Below are 21,612 nucleotides of genomic sequence, written 5' to 3'. Positions count from 1 at the left end.
AAAATGGAAACTTTGAGAGTTTACAGATCATTAATTCGATTTCTGATTATCTTTCTATAATTTTTCCAACACAGGGACAAATTGGTAATTATTGCTGCATTTTCCAGCTTTGGGTTTCAAGGGCTTTTTGACCACTTAACACATTAAGCCATCACTAAAAACACCTATAAGGGTAAAAATTAACTTCTTAACAGAAATAGCATGATATAATCACAGAAACATATCCATTTGATTCATGGTGGAATTTAACATAAGTTTTAGAAATCAACAAGAAGAATTGTGACTCCAAAACTTTGATCAAAACATAAACTTGAGCAATAAACTTAATGAAGGTGTTCATAAGAAATTTTGACAGCAATTGAGCCATCATAAACAACCAATAAAAGTGAAATTGAACCATATGAACCTTCAAGGTTTCTAGGAAGAAGAAGATGAGATTGAAACCACCAATTAGAAAAAGAATTGACCACAACAATTATCAATTAACAAGGAATTGATAAATTAACACCACAAAGAGATTAGAATATGATTTTTACCAATTCTTGGCCAAAAACACAGCCCTCTTCCTCCCCTCTAGGATCGATCAAACAAGACCTCTTCTTCCTCCCTCCTTCCCCTTTGCTCACCAATCCTTCCTTCCTCCACAATTCGTTCGATTTGTTTTTTTTTTCTTCTTCTTCTTCTTGCTGTCGATGTCGCACAAACACACAAAGGGAGGTTCGGTTTTTTTTTTTCTTTTTGTGTTCGTATAAGGAGAAGGGAAAAGAACGCACGATTGGTTTTTCTTAATGTTATCCTAATTAATGAACGTAAAGGCTTAACCCAAGAAAGAAACGGACGAAACATTTACGTAGCATTGAAATTGTTTTAATTCTCAAGTTACAACATTAACCCTCTATGTATGCTCCTTTCTTCATATCCAACCAACTATTTTTGATTGAATTAGTTTTAACCCTGAATTATATTAAACATTTGGCTTATATAAAATAATTTATTTATATACTTTTTTTTAAATATTAACTAATTCTATTAGATATTAATTAACATCATTTTTACTCATTTTATTTTAACTTATTATCGTTAAAACGAAAAATCATTTACAATAATTATTATTCGAGTAACGGAAGCTAACGTCGTTTACGGTAGGATTTTCGGGTCGTTACAGTTTACATGGATGTAACCCTAATCCTCCATAATATATAAAGGGGTCCTTGGCTCACAAAATTGGCACAAGTGTGTGAAAATAAGAGTGGGCCGATTTTAGTGTGCATACATATTCTCTCAAGTTCTTCCAAGGTGTTTTGGTGATTTGTGATTCCATTTGAGGCTTCCACACTATTGGGGCTAAGCTCTTAAAGCTTGAAGACATCAAGATACATCAAAAGGTATGTCATCTAACTAGAACTTTGTAGTATAGGTGCTTCATAATATGCTAGTTAGGATGAAACCTTGGAATAGTTAATATTTGCATGTATAATAGAGAAAACATAGATCCAAGGTTTATAGGATTGCATGTACACCATAGGAGTGTTAGAATGCTCAAAACCCAACAGTTGAGAGCTGACATTCGGAAACATGTCAGCTACTCGACATGCCCCACATTGGAGGACATGATAGCGAGGGAGAGGGAGAGGGAGATTGATATAGAGCACCTCAGGAAGAGGAAGTCAGGGGACGGACATGTTACTGGGGTTTCAGGGAAGAAACCCAAGGGATCCGACACTAGGTCGAAGGGCCAGCCGGGCCAGATCCGCTGTAAGAAATACAGCAGGCCGCGTGAGGGAGTTTGTAGATTGGGATCATCGGGCTGCTACAAGTGCGGAAAGACCTGGCACTTTAGCAAGGATAGTACTGCCCCTACCCCCACATTCCAGACATCAGATCTGATTTGCTTCCATTGCAATCACAAGGTCCATAAAAAGGCCGACTGCCCGAGATTGACAGCTGCAGCAGCGCCAGTGGCAACACCAGCTACATCGACCCTGCGGATTACGGATGACCGACAAGGCAAGACAGAGGCTCCAGTGATGAGGATCCGAGCCTTCTAGTTGACCGCTGAGGAGGCGCGTGCCGCACCCGATGTGGTGACGAGATCGTTCCATGTGAACGGTATCCCAGTCCAGGTGTTATTCGATTCGGGGGCTACCCGATCGTTTGTCTCTCTTGCACTTGGCAAGAGGTTCCCTGAGTCCTCGGGCATGTTGGATTGCCCTCTAGAGGTCGATTTTCCTGAAGACCGATCAATACGGGCATCAGAGGTTTTCAGAGATTATGTTTTGAGGCTGTATGAGGAGCACTACCTAGTATACTTGGTTCCCATTCCGTTGCGTGGTAACAAGGTTATCATAGGCATGGACTGGTTGAGCCCTAATAGGGTGGTGATCGACTGTGCGTAGCAGTTGGTACGTGTCAGGACCCCAAGTGGGGGAGAGTTGGTGATTCAGGGAGAGAGACCGCAGCGTGGACCAGGTATATGCTCAGCAGCGAGGGCTAGGCGCTACCTTCAACAGGGTTGGGTAGGGTATGTCGCCTACGTGATGGATACCTGGGAGGCGGGTAGGCGACTGTGAGTGATGTACCAGTGGTGCGAGAGTACTCGGACGTATTCCCAGGGGAGGTGTTTGGATACCTCCGGAGAGACAGGTAGAGTTTAGGATCGACCTGGTCCCTGGTGCGGCTCCGATAGCCAAGGCACCATATCGATTGGCTCCTCTTGAGATCTAGGAGTTGTCTACACAGTTACAGGAGCTGTTAGACAAGGGATTCATTAGGCCGATCAGTTCACCCTGGGGAGCCCCGATCTTGTTTGTGAAGAAGAAGGAGGGGTCGCATCAGATGCGTATAGATTACCGGGAGCTGAACAAGGTAACAATGAAGAACCGTTACCCACTCCCGAGGATTGATGATATCTTCGACCAACTTTAGGGGGCATCTTGGTTCTCCAAGATATACTTGCGTTAAGGCTACCATCAGATGAGGGTCAGAGACGAGGATGTACAGAAGACTGCTTTCTGGACTCGCTATGGCCACTACGAGTTCGTGGTGATGCCCTTCGGGCTCACCAATGCTCCTGCCGCGTTCATGGATCTCATGAGTCGCGTATGCAGACCGATGCTGGATCGGTCTGTGATAGTTTTCATTGATGACATCTTGGTTTATTCCAAGACACAGGAGCAACACGAGGAGAAATTACGAGAGGTGCTGGATACCTTGAGGAGGGAGAGCTTGTATGCCAAGTTCTCCAAGTGTGGGTTCTGGTTGCGCGAGGTGCAATTTCTTGGGCACCTTGTCAGCCAGAACGATATTTTGGTCGACCCGGCCATAGTAGAGGCCGTGATGAGATGGGAGGTTCCGAAGTCTCCATCTGAGATTCGGAGTTTCCTAGGATTGGCAGGCTATTACCGGAGATTCATTCTGGACTTCTCCAAGATAGCCGTACCCTTGACCCAATTGATGAAGAAAGCCGTGGTCTTTTGCTGGGGGCCTGAGCAGCAGGCAGCGTTTGAGACATTGAGACAGAGACTATTTGAGGCGCCGATCCTAGCCCTGCCAGAGGGCGTGGAGGATTTTGTAGTATACTGAGATGCGTCCATTTCGGGTTTGGGTGCAATATTGATGCAAAGAGGGCATGTTATCGCCTACGCCTTGAGGCAGCTGAAGCCTCATGAGGCGAACTACCCGACGCACGATTTGGAGTTGGGGGAGGTTGTTTTCGCCCTCAAGATTTGGCGGCATTACCTCTATGGGGTCTAATGTACCATTTACACGGACCACAAGAGTTTGAGGTACCTCATGGATCAGCCAAATCTGAACATGAGGCAGCTTCGGTGGCTAGATGTGGTGAAGGATTACAATTGTGAGATCCTCTACCACCCGGGGAAGGCCAACGTTGTGGCCGATGCGCTTAGCCAAAAGGCGGCCTCGATTAGAGACATTTACTTGAGGATGAAAGTGGTGACTCCACTTTTGGAGCGGATCCAAGAGGCGCAAGTTGAGGGTATGAAGGAGGAGCGCCGGAAGTGCGAGCGGATCATAGGCCAGGTGGCCTCGTTTGACTATGACAGCCGCGGGTTGCTGACCCTGCATGGGAGGGTCTGGGTTCCATACTGGGGCGGAGTACGGCAGATTTTGATGGATGAGGCCCACAAATCCAGGTTTTCTATTCATCCCGGGGCGACGAAGATGTACAGAGATCTTCGTCCTGATTATTGGTGGCCTGCATGAAGCGGGATGTAGCCTGGTGCATTGAGAGATGCCCGACCTGTAGGAAGGTCAAGGTAGAGCACCAGAGGCCTCACAGAAAGATGCAACCGTTGGATATCCCTTTGTGGAAGTGGGAGGATATTACTATGGATTTCATAACGAAGCTTCCCAGGACCGCACGTGGAGTGGATTCGATTTGGGTCATCGTGGATAGGTTGACCAAGAGTGCCCATTTCATACCGATCCAGGAGAGCATCTCGGCTGAGAAGTTGGACGACATCTATATTCGAGAGGTTGTAGAACAACACGGAGTGCCAGTTTCCGTGATTTCCGACCGAGACGTGCGGTTCACTTCCAGATTTTGGAGGAAGTTTCACGACAAGTTGGGTACTCGTCTGCACTTTAGCACCGCTTTTCACCCGCAGACGGATGGTCAGAGCGAGCGGACCACCCAGACTTTGGAGGATATGCTGCAGGCATGTGTTTTAGACTTTGCTGGTAGCTGGGATATGTAGATTCCCTTGCCATAGTTTTCCTACAATGATAGCTTCCACTCGAGTATTGACCGTCCTCCCTTCGAGATGTTATACGGGAGGAAGTACAAAACCCCAATATGATGGGGTAAGGTTGGGCAGAGGGTCATGAGGAGTACTGAAGTGGTACTCAAGACGATGGAGAGGATCCAACAGGTTCGAAGCAGGCTTCAGACTGCTCATAGTCGGCAGGAAAGTTATGCCGACAAGCGCCGTTCGGACCTGGAATACCAGGTCGGGGATAGGGTCCTCCTGAAGGTGTCACATTGGAAAGGTGTCATCCGGTTCAGGAAGTGGGGCAAATAGGGCCCCAGGTACATCCGTCCCTTTATGGTTGTGGTCCGGGTGGGCAAGGTGGCATATAAGCTGGATCTGCCAGCCGAGTTTAGCCAGATTCATAGTACCTTTCACGTCTCCCAGCTACGGAAGTGCTTGGCAGACGACTCTACAGTGGTGCCTCTAGAGGATATTCAGGTGGATGACAGCCTGAACTACATTGAGCGACCAGTAGCTATCCTCGACAGGAAGTCGAAGGATCTGAGGAACAAGAGGGTTGAGCTGGTGAAGGTGCAATGGCAGCACCGCAAGGGCTCAGAATGGACTTGGGAGCCAGAGGACGAGATGAGAGAGCACTACCCCGAGCTTTTTCCAGATGCAACAGCAGACTTCGAGGACGAAGTCTAAAATAAGTGGGAAGATTTGTAACGCCCGGTTCCTGTTACGTATTTTTAATAAGTTTTTGCATTTTTACACTGGGACTCGACGAGTTGGAGGCCCAACTCGTCGAGTAGATGCGAATTTTGGACGTGGGTGGAAGAGTCTACTCACCGAGTCGGAAGCCCCGACTCGACGAGTAGACCTGTCTAGATGAAACCCTAAATTTGAGGGTTTGCATCCTATTTAAACAACTTATAGGGTCTCCACTCCAGCCTCCATCACCCTCAGACTCTCTTCACGAAACCTTATTCGAATATTGAGTGTTCTTGAGCTTTTTGCGCCATTTCTGTGTCTTTGAAGCTTGAGAAGAAAGAAGAAGCTCGGGAGATCAAGAGAAAGCAAGTAGATCCAAAGGTTTTGGCACATTCCAAGCTCATTTGAGGTATAAAGCTGATACCTTGACTATTCATTTCTTAGATCTCTATTTAGGGCTATTTTCTACCTTTTCTAAGTCTTAGTGAAGCCATATTCGGGATTGTGTGTATCAATGGGGTTGTACTTCAGATCTTGAACCTTTGAGGGTTCCCATGGCATAAAGGTGCCAACTTTATAGACATGGGAGTCCCATGCACCTTGTAGACTTCATTTTTGGGTCCTTATGAGCTAGTTAACCCATGCATGCACGTAAAGTTTGTAACTTTATGTGTTATATCGATCCTAGGAGGTCAGATCTATGTTCTGGATGTATTAAGCCCGACTGAAATCAACTGGGTAGACTTGGACTTTGGGGGATTCGACGAGTCGTCCATATGACTTGGCGAGTCGGGTCATGATTCCCCAACCTTTTCTGTTTCTGAGCAATCTGGTTGAGTCTAGACGAGGACTCAACAAGATGGATGTGAATATGGACTTGAAGATCAAAGAACTCGACGAGTTCATGGATGAACTCTACGAGTTCAAGGAAATGTCCCAACTTATATGAAGAAGAACTCGAGGAGTCAAGGAAGAACTCGGCGAGTCAAGGGCTAGCATTCCAACTTGCATAAAGCAGGACTCGACGAGTTCAAGGATGAACCCGGCGAGTCATGAACAAAATGTCCCGATTCTGTATGAAGGAGAACTCGACGAGTTCTTGAAAGACTCGACGAGTAGGATCGAAGTTCCAGTATTTTGTGGATTATGGAACTCGACGAGTTGGTGGACCAACTCGGCGAGTTGAGTCAACCGGATGTTGACTTTGACCAAAAGTCGACTTTGACCAGGGTGTTGACCTTGACTTGGACTTTGACCTGCGTTGACCCTTGAAAGGGTCATGAGTATGAAATGGTAATTAAGGAAGATTATTATGTGTAGGAGTTTGAGGAGTTTAAGAGGAGTTGATCCCAGCACCGAGGACAGTTCAGATACTACACAACATTGAGGTGAGTTACCTTCCAGTAGAAGTGGGTCTAAGGCACCAAGTCCGACCAACTAGTAAGAGTTATAGTAGAGATGTTTGTCTTCGTGATAATTATCTGGTATGTGCTATTTGTTATGATTATGTACTAGCATGATATGATGTTATGTGATAGTAGGTAGTAGGGGGAATAGTCCCCGTGTTACGGCCGTACGGGCCGAAGGGTAGGTCGGCTACCCCAGATATGCCCGACAGTATGTTTATGCTATGTTATTATATGGTAGTAGTAGGGGGTGGAATTAGGGATGAGCATAAGCGGGTACCCGCCCCATTTGGCGAGAACCGGAACTGGAACCGGCGGTTCCTAGAAAGTTAGAACCGGAACCGGAACCGCTCTAGGGAGTTCTTAAAAGTTTGGAACCAGTCCTGGAACCGGCGGTTCCAGTTCTGGGAGCGGGTAATCCGGTTACATTAATTTTGTTTTCTTTTGTCGATAAAACCACAATTTAGTTCGATCCAAATCAAATCCATTCAGACCAAAGACGGACAAAATCGGACCAACATATTCTAAACCGGTCTAAGTAACACACATATTTATATGAAATAAAAAAAAAAAAAAAAAAAAAAAAAAAAAATATATATATATATATATATATATATATATATATATATATATATATATATATATATATATATAAACCGGCACCCCAGAATTGCCCGAAAGCATGTTAGTTATGTGGTATGTGGTATGATGGGGGAACTCACTAAGCTTCATGCTTACAGTTTTCAGTTTGGTTTTCAGGTACCTCTTCATCGAAGGGGAAGGAGCTGGCACGGTAGCAACGCATCACACACACACACATGATTTCTACATTATGAGATCCTTGGGATTGTACTCTGACATTGTTACTACTTTTATGATATGGTTTTGAGACATGTAGTTATGGTTTTATGAAATGATATGACTCAATGATGTTTTCTTATAATTGTTTTTTTAAATCGTTTTATCATAATGAAATTTTTGGTCTTGAAAATTGGGAAGTTACACACATGCCAATTAATCCATTTGTTAAGGTTTTAAGTTGATTAATTATTAATTAAGTCGGGCACCACCCACTACCACCTCGGGTAGTGGTGGTCAACGGCAGCTCGTGGCGGCGGCCACCACCTCATGGTGGTGGTTGTGATTCTAGATCCAAAACGTGTCCAAACATATCTCAAATAACAATCCATTCACACTCAATGCACACCGCCACCAAACACGACGGTTGGTGGTGGCAGAAGGCTGCAGCCACCACCGTGAGGTGGTGGCGGTGGCTTTTCTCGCGAATTCCGGCCAAACAACCCCTTACTTATTAAAACACATGCACACCATCAGTAAATATCACACACAACCACCACCACATGGCGACGGGTGATGGCAGAACGGTTGTACACTGCGGCAGCCACCATGGTCGGCTGCCATGGTGGTTGTTCTCGGTTTTTCAGGCCAAACAAAATGCCCACATGAACAACAACGCACCTACTCGCGAGCACACCCCCAAAAATGAACTCAGCCGATCCCTCCTAATGGTGATGAACTTCAACCGAAAAACTGAAGGGAAAATTTGCTCAACGGCGGCAACCGGCTGCTGCGGAATTACGTCAGGAGCGAGGGCAGCTGGGACGTCGGCGGCCACCATGAACGGCTAAGAATGGTGACAGAACAGAAGGAGAAGAAGAAAGGTAGAGGTGTGGCGGCAACTGTCGTCAAGCCCTCGCCTTCGTCGGCAGCGGAACGTCGACGACAACACTCAACCGGTGGTTCCCGGCTCCGACGGCGGTGGCGGCTGGACAGATGGAGGGACGAGGTTTGTGGCTGGAGTCTCACATGGCGGCTGGTGAATATGTTGAATATTAGGGTTAGGGTTTGGCTTGGGTGGTGCGTCCATACACGGGTGGAAATGACGGGTCTTAACCCGTGTTCTCCTTCAACATTTAAGCGTTTTCACAAGTTCAGTCCTTCCTCACTAGATCTTCTTCAACTTTAATCCAACATTTACCCTTTAGCCCGTGATTCCATAAATTCATTTCATTTTAGGTCTAAAGCTTACCAAACAACCCCTCCTCTACAAATTATTTGCAACTGAAGTCCATATATTACTATTCAGCCCCTTAGCCTCCAAAATCTCTTCAATTTGAGTCCCAATAATTTACCAAGCAGTCCCTGATTTCATAAATATTTACGAACCACTCCGAAACTTACACTTTTAACCTTCAACTTCTATAATTGTAACAATTAACTCCTCGAGACCAACACCTTGCTATATTATAATGGATTTTAGGGCTACTATTCATTCATTAATTTGTCTATTTATTTATTTAATAAACGGGGTGTGACAACTCTCTCCCACTTAAATTAATAAACGTGTTTTTGATGTGATATTTATGATTATGTATTGTGGTGGTATTTTGGGGGAACTCACTAAGATTTTGGCTTACAGTTTGGATTATGTTTCAGGTACCTCAGAGGATCGCGGGAAGGCGAAGACGTGTTCGTGCACCTCCTCACGTTTTTGTTTTACGATTTTGGGATTTCTCTGATGTGAAACTTATTTTCAAAACAATTTGTAAATAATAATGATTTTGGGTTTGTTTAAAAAGTTTAAAATTTTCAAGAATTTTATGAATGTTACAAGTTGGTATCAGAGCCTTGGTTTGAGTGAATTGGTGGAACACTCATGTGAATCCAATCTCAAACTAAGGAAAAGATTTTCAAAATGATTTTCAAATGGTTTTCAAAATACTCAAGGAGGATGTGATGTATACGATCAGACGAGGCCAATAAGTAGACCCCAAAATACCATATTGTTATTTGATATTGTGATATGTTAGAACAACATGCTAGTGATAGGCTAGGGATTTTCAGGAATTGCATGATAAAATTTCCTGATTATATGATGCCTAATAGCCTAGGGCCTTCTTTTATGGAATTGACATCATTACTGTAGTTGCTTAGTCTATGCATCATGGTTATATATAACTAAGATCTTATAGCCTGAGAATTTTTGGTTTGACCTTATTTCTTGTTCTTGTTTGATGAAGGACTTAGGTTAGGACCAAAGATTCGAATATCTATAAGGTCTAGTGTTATGTATGGCTAGCATACACGAGTGCTGCAGGGTTGGTGGAAGTTTCATGGATGAGTCATGTGGGGTCAGCCGTCCAGGCGTGAGATGTTTAGCTTTTCCTCTAGGGAGTGAGGATTGAGTGTTCGGATATGCTTATGAGTATTGTTAGGGTGTTGTGATGATCCTTGAGACAAATACGGGTAGGCGTGGAAGGTAGTATGGGCTCGTAGCCCTGTACTACTGAAAGCATAAGACCCATACGTGTAGCAAGGAAGTCACAACCCCTAGGGATTCGTTGGGAGTTGGTTCCCCATTATGATATGGGGATTATCTGATATCTTCCTGATGTATTTTTAGTATGGTGACTACGAGACGAGTTGAGATCGGATCCAGATCGAGATCTGGAGCTGGCAGTCAGGATGGGCCAGCATTGTCAGAGGACCGCATCAGGGAGATCATTCACGAGGAGGTGGTTGCTATTGTCCGAAGTCAGATTCTGGAGATGTTCGGGTCTATCATGTCACACCCCCGAACCGATAAAATGGCGGAAACATCCGGGGGCGGATGACGTCATGTACAATATCATAACAATTGAATAATAGAGATCAAAGCATTCCAAACATTATATTGATAATTTATACGTTTTTACATTGTATTTAAATCATTGTTTGACTCCAAAAGCATACGACAAAACTATAAGACGTAACAATACTAAGCTCCGTATTCACAAAACCTGTGTGGGTATATGTCTACTGATTTCCTAAGAATACAAGTGGTTTTGAAAAAGTGTCAAAATTTAAGTTGGTGAGTTCATAAGCATTTTGTATGAGAAATACATGTCTTTGTTCCTTGAAAATGATAGTGTGTTCTTCCAGAAAATTCAATATTTTCTTTTAAATGTAATGTAGTCTTAAATGTTCCAAGACCGAAATGTACAAGTATTTTCCATACTTCAAATAGTAATATGTAGTTTTATACATATAAAAAACCATTTGAATGCATGTTTCTAGAAATGTAAACTGTATTGTACCGGAAAATAATGTTATGTAGTTGTATCTGTGTAAAAACCTTTGAATGTATGTTTCTAGAATTGTAAACAATATTGTACTGAAAATAGTGTAATGAAATTTTATCTAAATAAAATCATTTGAATGTATACTAGCCCCATAAACCAAATGTTTGTTAATACCCCTTGTGAGTTATTATAACCATGCTAATTACATGATGGCCTGCTACGACGTTCTTCAGGCGTCGGAATGGTACGACATTTGTCACCCCAGCCCTGCCGGTCTAACTGTAGCTAACAGTTTAGGTACATAATTGTCAGTCCTGTATAGATCTATACACAAGTGTCACGCTTTTCCTCCAGGAGACTCTGGTTATAATACGGTTTTTTTGTTGGTACTTAGATAAGTACTTGAAGATGTGTCGCACAAAGCTATATTGACTGTTTACGTGTAGTATGATGAAAACTCTTTTTTCTTGTAAATGTATGTATCATCATTTAAATAATTATTTTTGTATTGTATCTTGAAATGGTCAAACAATGTGTATGTACATATTATAGTTTATAAAAATGTTTTACTGAAATGATGAATCCTTTGTATATACATTATCATTTTTACTATGATAATAAAATGGATGGAAATAATTATATATTTATTTTTATATAATTATACCCTTTTGCTCAACACGTTACAAAAGGGTTATAGTTTTATAAACTATTTTAAATATAGTTTATTTATTGAAATCCAATTGTATGTTTCGTATATTCGTGTGTGTGTGTGTATATATATATATATATATATATATATATCGTAAGAAAACCGTAGTGTATTTGTACGAAAACTTCATAGCTTTGAAATTTTGGCAAAACTTATCATGTATATGTTCACAAGTTTGGGAATATTTCGTGTATTTTAGCATATTTGCACAAACGGTAGTAAAAATATGTGTAATCATATTGTATTTTTAACACAAGTTTTCTTGTGTTTTACTTGTATTCCCCCTCCCTAAATTATAGAAAAATCATGAAAACTATAGGGGTATGAACTCACCTTGTGTGTGTTCTTGGCTGGATAACGAAGTGAGTGGTGATGTTCTTCAAGTTATAGCACGTGAATATAGTCGTATCCTAATTTGTTTTAAACACATAATAACATGTATAAAATAGATAAACTAACAATTAAAGTGTTGTAAAAACACTAAATTAAACAAGAAACTTACAATGTTTCTTAACAATCAAGCTATATAAAATAACCTTCTGGGAAATTTGATGATGTTCGTGGGAATATTTTGTTGATGTTCTTGGGAAAGTTTGAAGATTAGAAGAAGCTCTTATGAATTTTGAAAGAAAAGTGAGGGGAGTTTGAGACGTAAAATGAGAAATGGGAAGGTGGTCTTGGTCTAATACTTATAAAGGGGGGTAAGGATGACGTGATGTTTGCATTGAAATGTGTAATTTATCACCTAGGAAAAAGTACCACTGGATAAAGTTTGGTGTTTTTGGCCTATCCCCACCGAAATCCCTTGATTTCGGTCTAATCTCCAACCGAGAACCAAGTCTTCAGTCTCGCAGGTTCTCGGCCGAGGGTTCTCGGTCAAGTATGATTTCAGTCTAGGCTAGTGATTTCGGTCCAAAGTGTTTTCGGTCTAGGTGGTGATTTTGATTCTCCAAACCGAAAACCTCAAAAAGTAATGTGAATTTTCATTATTAAAATTTTAATTTTAATTATTTGACTTTTGTTTGATTCGTTTGACTTTGTTTTGACTTGTTTGACCTTTATTGACTCGAAATAACTGGTTGTTACATATCAAGACCGCGGTGATAGAGTTGTTTGATGACCGCTATGAAGCCATTGTAAAGACGGCTGCTGCTGCCTCAACAACCATGGTGGCTGCAAGTGTTGGGAAAGGGCGGGTCTTTCAGTATAGGGACTTCGATAATACGAAGCCCATGACTTTCAGTGGAGTTCAGGACCCGATCGTGGCCATGAGGTGGCTATCTGATATGGAGGGACATTTCTTCACTTGTTCATGCCTTGCTGACCAGAAGGTCAGGGGCGCTCTGAACCTTCTGAGGTCCAGAGTGAAAGATTAGTGGAAACTTGTTATGGGATCGTATTATGCTGAATAGAGGGCTGTGATATCTTGGGATCAGTTCATGGAGATGTTTCGTACTCGCTACGTTCCAGGGTTCGAGCGAGAGACGTTGGCTAAGGAGTTTTTAGACCTGAGGCAGGGATCAGAGTCAGTGATGGAGATCACTCGGATGTTTACTGAGATGGCTATGTTTTGCCCTGAGTTTGCCTCAGAGCAGGCTCAGATGACCCGTTATCTGAGCATGCTCAAGACGGATATCAAGCAATTTGTTTCTACCCAACGGTGTGATTCTTTGTTGGAGTTGCAGGAGGTGTGAGATTTAGTTGAGAGAGCAGAGACAGGCCCCAACACAGTCGCAGCTGGCGCCAAAGCGGTTGAAAGCTGCTGATTCTAGGGCTGGAGGTCAGCAAGGCCGCACTTGTGGGAAGTGCGGAAAGGTTCATGTCGGAGCATGTCGATCTAGTAGTGTGTGCCAAAAATGTGGCAATGAGGGGCATTATGCGAGGAACTGCCGCCAGTCGGCCCCGGTTCAGAGTATGAGGATTTGCTACCATTGTGATTAGGTTGGCCATGTGAAGGTCAACTGTCGTTGCTCGCCGCCAAGCCGACGCAGGCCCCCGTGCCAGCTACTTTGAGGATCATTGACGGGAGTCAGGGCTGGGCGGAGCCCTCGAGGGCTCGAGGTCGCGCTTTCCAGCTTACTGCCAAGGAGGCCAGGGCAGCACCAGATGTTGTGACTGGTATGTTTCTATCCCTTATCTTATTGATTATGTTTGTGTTATGCTCATATATTTGTACCTTTGGTAGGTACATTTCTAGTGAACTCCTTGCCTGCTTTATAGTTGTTTGACTCGGGTGCGATCAGTTCTTTGTTTCTTGATCTTGTAGTAGGGAGTTTGTTTTGCCCATAGGGGAGTTGGAGTGTCCGTTGCGAGTTTCTATCGCCAACAAACACGAGATTTCTGCTTCTTTGATTTATCAGGGTAGCATTCTGGAGATCTTCGGGGTATCCTTTCCGATTGATTTGATTCCTTTTCCCATGGGGAATGTTTGCGTGATTATGGGTATGGATTGGCTGAGCCGTTTCGGTGCCATGATCGACTACGAGGGTCAGCGGGTGGTAGTTCGAACCCCAAGTGGGGGAGAACTGGTTATTTATGGAAAGGGCACCAGGATGGGTTCAGGGTTTTGTTCTGCAGCCAGGGCTCGTCAGTATATTCAGCATGAGTGTGCGGGTTATTTGGCTTATGTATCGGATACGCGGGTTGGGGATCAAGTGTCGATTGCTGATGTTCCAATTGTCAGGGAGTTCGCTGATGTATTCCCGGAGGAGTTTACCCTGTGTGCCTCCTGAGAGGCAGGTTTAGTTCAGGATCGACCTTGTGACAGGCGCGGCCCCTATTGCCAAGGCGCCATACCGATTGGCACCGCCAGAGATGCAGGAGCTGTCATCTCAGCTGCTAGGCTAGCAGTTCATCCGTCCGAGCAGTTATCCGTGGGGTGCACCGATTCTATTTGTCAAGAAGAAGGATGGTTCACATCGGATGTGCATCAATTATCGGGAGTTGAACAAGTTAATAGTGAAGAACCATTATCTCCTTCCACGGATTGATGATCTCTTTGATCAGTTGTAGGGAGCATCTTGGTTCCCCAAGATCTACCTGAGGTCTGGGTATCATCAGGTCAGGGTAAGGGAGGAGGACGTGGACAATATTGCATTCTGGACTCGTTATGGGCATTACGAGTTCATGGTGATGCCATTCAGGCTCACCAATGCGCCTGCAGTATTTATGGATTTGATGAATCGGGTATGCAGGCCGATGCTCGATCGCTCGGTTATCGTGTTTATTGATGATATCTTGGTGTATTCCAAGACCATAGAGCAGCATGAGGAGCATATTCGCGAGCTTCTAGGGGTTTTGAGGCAAGAATGACTTTATGCTAAGTTCTCGAAATGTGAGTTTTGGTTGCGAGAGGTTCAGTTCCTTGGACACCTCGTTAACCAGGATGAGATTTTGGTCGATCCGGCCAAAATCAAGGCGGTGATGCAGTGGGAGGTTTCGAAATCTCCCTCGGATATCAGGAGTTTCTTGGGTTTGGTAGGGTACTACCGGAGATTCATTCAGGATTTCTGCAAGATTGCGGTACCCCTCACTCGTCTGACGAGGAAGGAAGTGAATTTCTGGTGGGGCCCTGAGCAGCAGTTAGCATTTGAGACCCTTTGACAGAGACTTTGCGAGGCCCCAGTTTGATCCTCCGTGAGGGAGTCGAGGATTTTGTGGTTTTCTATGATGCGTCCATCACCGGGTTGGGGGCAGTCCTCATGCAGAGAGGACGAGTGATAATTTATGCTTCACGGCAGCTGAAGCTGCATGAGACGATATATCCCACACATGATCTTGAGTTGGGGCGGCGATTTTCGCCCTCAAGATTTTGAGGCATTACCTATATGGAGCCCGTTGTACTGTCTACACGGACCACAAGAGTCTGAGACACATTATGGATCAGCCGAACCTGAACATGAGGCAGCGCAGGTGGCTGGACGTAGTCAAGGATTATGACTGCAAGATCCTTTACCATCCGGGTAAAGAGAATGTGGTGGCGGATGCCTTGAGCCGCAAGTCGGCTGGGCCTTTTGTTGAGGTGGCATGTATGAGGATTTATGTGGATTCTCCACTTTTGGGTTTGATTATGGAGGCTCAGACCGAGGGAGTGCGGGAGGAAAATTTGAAGATTGAGAGGATCAGGGGCAAGATCACCAGGTTTGTTCCGGACAGTCGTGGTTTCTTGACTCGTTGCGGTCGGGTTTGGGTTCCTATGTCTGGTGGGGTCAGATAGATTGTGTTGGAGGAGGCTCATAAGTCTCGTTTTTCTATTCATCCTGGAGCCACTAAAATGTATCGGGATCTGCGTTTGAGTTATTGGTGGTTGTGAATGAAGAAAGAGATTGCTTGGTACGTTGAGAGGTGCTTGACCTGCAGGATGGTCAAGGCCGAGCATCCGAGGCCGCATGGCAAGCTACAGCCTCTGGAGGTTCCCATGTGGAAATGGGAGCAAATTTTGATGAATTTCATCACCAAATTACCGAAGAAGGCAAAGGGTTTTGATGCTATTTGGGTCATCGTGGATCGACTGACCAAGAGTGCCCACTTCCTGGCGATTCGAGAGTGCTCGTCGGCCGAGAAATTGGCCGATCTGTATATTCGTGAGATCGTTGCTCGCCATGGGGTTTCGGTCTCCATTGTTTCAGACCGTGATGTTCGGTTCACCTCCCATTTTTGGCAGAAGTTCCATGAGGAACTGGGCACGAGGCTGCATTTCAGCACAACATATCATCCACATACCAACGACTAGAGTGACCAGACCATTCAGACTCTTGAGGATATGCTACGTGTATGCGATTTTAATTTTGGTGGGAGCTGGGACTTCTACCTACCTCTTGCAGAGTTCTCCTACAACAACAGTTTCCATTCCTGCATTGGTGATCCACTTTTTGAGCTTTTGTATGGGCGGAGATGTCGTACCTGTTGGATTAATGTCTAAGTCCATAACTATAATTGGTAAGACTTGACCCGACCCGGCATGGTCCATTTGGGTTGCATGGCATCATGCATTTGGATAGACTATAATGAGAGAAATAACACTTAAGGTTGGTTAATATATTATAAGTTCTAATATATTAATAAGGTTATTTAATTAGTATTGATCAAGAATTAATTTGGAATTAATTAAGTGATCAAAAGGAGACTAATTAAATATATGGGTTGATTGTGTAAATCATTCATTCTTATATATGTGGGCTTGTGATCCAAGATTCCTTACGTTGGACTAAGTCCATGGGGTGACCCATGGATACTCCATGGAGGTTAAAATACATGGAGCATAAGGAATGGGTAAAGTTATGAGTTACATGGTGTAACCCTAATAGCCACCATATAAAAGAATCCCATGGCTCAAGAAATCGTGCACTAATGTGTGAGTGTGAGGGCTAGACGATTTCAAGGAGTGTTCAAGTTTCTCTCAAGTTATTCCAAGTGTATTTGGTGTTGTGTGAACCATTTGAGGTGTCACACTTGGGGCACTAGGCACTCAAGCTTCATGAAGACATTCTACATCAAAGAGGTATGTATTCTATCTTGTTATATTTATTATTTTGTATGCTAGATTAGGATAATACCTTGGATGTTCATAATTGTATGTATAATAGAGAAAACATAGATCCAAGGTATTTAGGGTTGCATGTACACTTAGGAGTGTTAGAATGCTCATAACCAAACAGTGGTATCAGAGCCTAGGCTTGTTTTCTTGTTATACTTGCAAAAGTAGCTGAAAAATCGAGTTGGATGCATATATTCGATTGTTTTGGCTGGAATTGGACTAGGAACATTACCCTAAGATGTTTTTGGACTTATAAACTTGTTTTTGATGTGGTAATGTTCATGCTAATCCAATTTCTAAGATAATTGTCATAATTTCAAGATTTGTATTAGTTTGTATGTTCATGCTAATTTCTTGAAGATTGATGATTTGAATTATCTTGTTCTTATGAGGTTCTTAGATTAATAGAAAAGTTGTGTGAAATAGTTGTTTTCAATCCATTTTAATCTAAGAGTTGATTCCAAAGTGTGTTTTTGTAACTTGTCCTCAAGTTATATGAAAAGTCACATTTAAGAATCATAAAACTCATAAAAGTTGGCAAAGGTTACAAAATGAAGAGTCTAGTTCTAATTAAATGGTTTTATGACTCCATAAGTTGTCCTCAAGTTATGGAGGTTCAAGAGTCTCTTCATTAAATTAAAAAAAAAGGTGTAACCTTAATTAGTTCCATAAGTTACAATAAAAAAAGTTATTTTTTTTATTAATTAGTTTAAAGTCTTCCATAACTTGTCCTCAAGTTATGGAACTTGAAGAGTTTTTTTTTTTTTTTTTTTTTTTTTTTTTTTTTTTTTAATTAAAACTAATTTAAACTCATAAGTTATGGAATTAATTAGTTTTGAATAGTTTCAAAACTTGCCCTCAAGTTTTGGAATTTGAAAAGTTTTTACTTATGAATACTTTAATTCCAAGTTAGCCCTTAGAATTTTAAAAGTTAAAATTCAACCCTTATACTTTATAATATTATAAGTTAATAATATTTATATATATGTATAAGAGTAAAGTCAGTCTTACCGTTAGTAGGCCTCATTCACGAAGCCGGTCTATAAGGGGGGTATAAGGTTACTGCCTATAAAATGGCAGTTTAATGGGTGTCCACTCTCACCCACCGCTTCCTTGACTGGTGGAGGGTCGTTAGCCGAACGGGTAGGACAAGGACTATAATTCCCCTTTCATTAAAAGTATTAATGATAAATACTAAGTAACTAAACTCTTATTAATACCCAATCTTAGTTACTTAGGAAAATGTGAATTTGGTGCTAACCCATGAAATTACACTTTGCACTTTGCTTAAGTCGTTAGTGGAGCGTGTGTGGTTAACCGGCACACTAACCTGGACTTAACAAGGTAGGCAAAGGGTAACTTAATATTTATCATAGTATCGGTGGAGCGTGTGTGGTTAACCGACACACTGATTAAGGGGTAAATATTAAGGGTACCAAGTATATTTGCATGGTTATTCACACCTTGTTTTGTGATCCTTGGCATCCCAGTCACAAAACCTGAAGGGCACACTCGAGATTGAAACATGCCTTTGAACAGTTCAATGAATCTCAAAGATCTAGCACTTTCAAATCCAATTAAAACGTAATAAATTATTTCGTTTTTCATGGTGGAAATTGGTGAATCGTCATTCACCTACCTTCAAATATTTTATAGCTTGGATTACGGCATCCCTTTTCTAAGTTATAAAATAGTTTGTTGGGTCCTAGCCTTATTATTTCATATTGGGTGTCATATTAAGGACTTTAAATCAACTATCTTGAATATCTCCCAAAAAGATGTATGGTCTAGACATTTATGATCTTCCCAAATCTCTTGAAACAAGCTTTCCTAAATGAAGATGATGTCCCATGGATATCATACTTCTTTCACCTCCTCCAATTATTCTCCCTAACCCACAAGTTCCTAAAAAGTTTAAGGTCACTCAAGCCCTATTGGCAAGGCAAGGTCTAGGTGTGATCACATCTTGGAGATGTAGTCACATATTGACAAGCCGGGAGAGTTGGGTGTCAAAGTCTTGAGAAAGTTGGTGGCTCAACTACTTTCTAAGTCACATAGTGAGTTCTTTTGGGAATCCTATGAAACAGACTAAGACAAGACCCTTAATGATCTTATCTATTTGCTAAGATCAACTTCCTAAAACGCTATGGACATTGACAATGATGACATTGGATATCCAGTAAAGCTCTCTCTTCCCAATGGAAAGGGATCGGCCATAGTCAACTCGGTTGACCCAATGGTAAAGAGAGAGGCGAAGTCTGAGATAGTCCCATTATCAAGGGTCCATAGGTAACTATTGCCAAAGGAAGGGGCATTGGTTACGAAGCTGCCAAATTTACCTAAGGATGTTAAAGTCAATAAGTTTGGCTCTACTTCAGGTAAAGTCCATTGTCTAACTCTATTAAGTACATGCTGATTCTGATCGCGAAGATGGATTTCAATCGCATGGTTCGGTGATCAGAATTTTGGGCTATTACTTAAGAGTTATGATATTTATATTGCTTAGGAATAGATAACAACAAGGTTTTCATATGGATTGTAAGGATAAGTTTTTCCGCAAAGTTTTAAAATAAAAGAAAAAGGTTTTGATTTTATTTATTTTAAGTATCCTTACAATGGCATTTGTGAAAAGTTGTTGCTTATAAGATTCCATTGATAGCAATATTGGAAAATGGATTTGATTCTTTCGGTTGTGGTAGTGTCTAATATTACCAAATAAGGAAAGATTCTCATCACCCAAGGTTCAATTGGACCGAAACTTGGAATCATGCAAGTTGTATAGTATGATGAATGAGAACTTTCAGCTTGGAAAATTAAGACTAATTCCTTATGTGAATAAGGAAAGGACTAAGGGATCGAATACACATTCTTGTGCACTGGTCAAGTCCACCACAAAAGATCAAGAAGACTATTCGTCATGATTTACTTAAGTTCAGTAAATATGGTTATACTTATAAGTTTAAGTATAAGTCTGTAGCATTGGAGAAGTTTCAATGTGAGACAGAACGAATAAGAAGAATCAAAGTATGGCAGAAAGATAAAAGTTTCTCAAATCTGAAAAGATGGGAGAGTACTTTAGTATCATGTTTATGATCATCTTAATGATTAAGATACCATATCACAATTGGTCCTCTAAAGTCATCTTAGTGCATTCTTATGACTAAGAAGAGGAGTCATGAATTGTTGAAATGGTTAAATCAAAAAGATGAGTCATACTTCGTTCCAAAACAATTCTTAGAGTCATACTCCAAGATTGTAACTTGAGTGACATATCTTAAAGAGGGTTTGTTAACACTAGTCAAATGTAAGAGTAAAAGGTTATCTACTCTTGTACATTTGAAATTGGTAAGTTGTGATGTTTTGGATAAAACAGAGACCAACTTAGGCCAATTGTGTAAAGTGTTAGTCTTGATAAAGAATCCGCACTATCTCTTGAATATTTGACCAAGGGAGTCTTATATGTCAAGAGGACAGTGGGAGTCTTAAAGCTCTTGAAAGTTTCAAGACTTAATCAAGAATAAAACCTAAAGTCCATCACTAGCACATGACTTGAGGTTTATAACCTATCGTGTTGAAATTTTTGTGCCTATTCAAGTTGGCTTTGCATAGGAGTTCTGAGAGTTCTCAATTGGTTGCATAACTACTTGGAAGCAATGGCAGGCACCTGAGCTGCCAAATGGCAAGAATTTAAGATTGCACAAGTTTAATCAATATGAGTTTGGATTTGTCACTAACCTTGTCTTGTGATTATGGTTTTGACAAATTCACATGGATAAGAACACATACACTATTAAATCTAAGTGTCATAAGGTTTCTCTCTGATTCATGAAAATGATGGTGAGGAAACACTTTCACTAAGTAGATTTTAGCTAGATAGCAATTGTGATATTTGCATTCTCAAAGTCGTTAGTGGAGCGTGTGTGGTTTACCGGCACACTAACATGGACTTGTTAGAAGTGGCAAAGGTCTAAACAATTGAGACTATGATTACGGCATCCCTTTTCATAGTTCTAAAATTGTTTAGACACACATGTGAGCTATCTAAGAGAGGTGTATGATTTTGATAAAGTTTTATCAAAACAATCTAGTATCAGAAATCTGAACTTTGGTAAGAAAGTCAGCTGATTTCTGAGTACATGTCAAAGCTAGTGGGAGCATAAGTGTTATGCTAATAATCATCATGTTAGTGGGAGCATGATAATTATGACAAAGGTTGCAAGTTAGCAATGTTAAATATAGAAAACAAAAGTTTCAATTCGTGAGGTTGCAGGGGTTGAAAAAGTTGTTTTGCTATAATTAAGGGAGAGGAAATTATACTTCATTTCAATTCTAAAAGCTTAGATTGAGATTTTAATCGTATTTAATCAAGGATATATATATGAATTTCATGTTGGAATGGCTCAACATAAGGAAATTCTATATATGGGTCCATTATTTGCGTTCTAAAATTCGA

This window comes from Lactuca virosa, chromosome 9 (assembly GCF_052849685.1).
Source record: "Lactuca virosa cultivar CGN04683 chromosome 9, Lactuca_virosa_CGN04683_v6, whole genome shotgun sequence".
Lineage (NCBI taxonomy): Eukaryota > Viridiplantae > Streptophyta > Magnoliopsida > Asterales > Asteraceae > Lactuca > Lactuca virosa.
The sequence above is the reverse complement of the archived record's forward strand: the minus strand, read 5'-3'. Positions refer to the sequence as shown.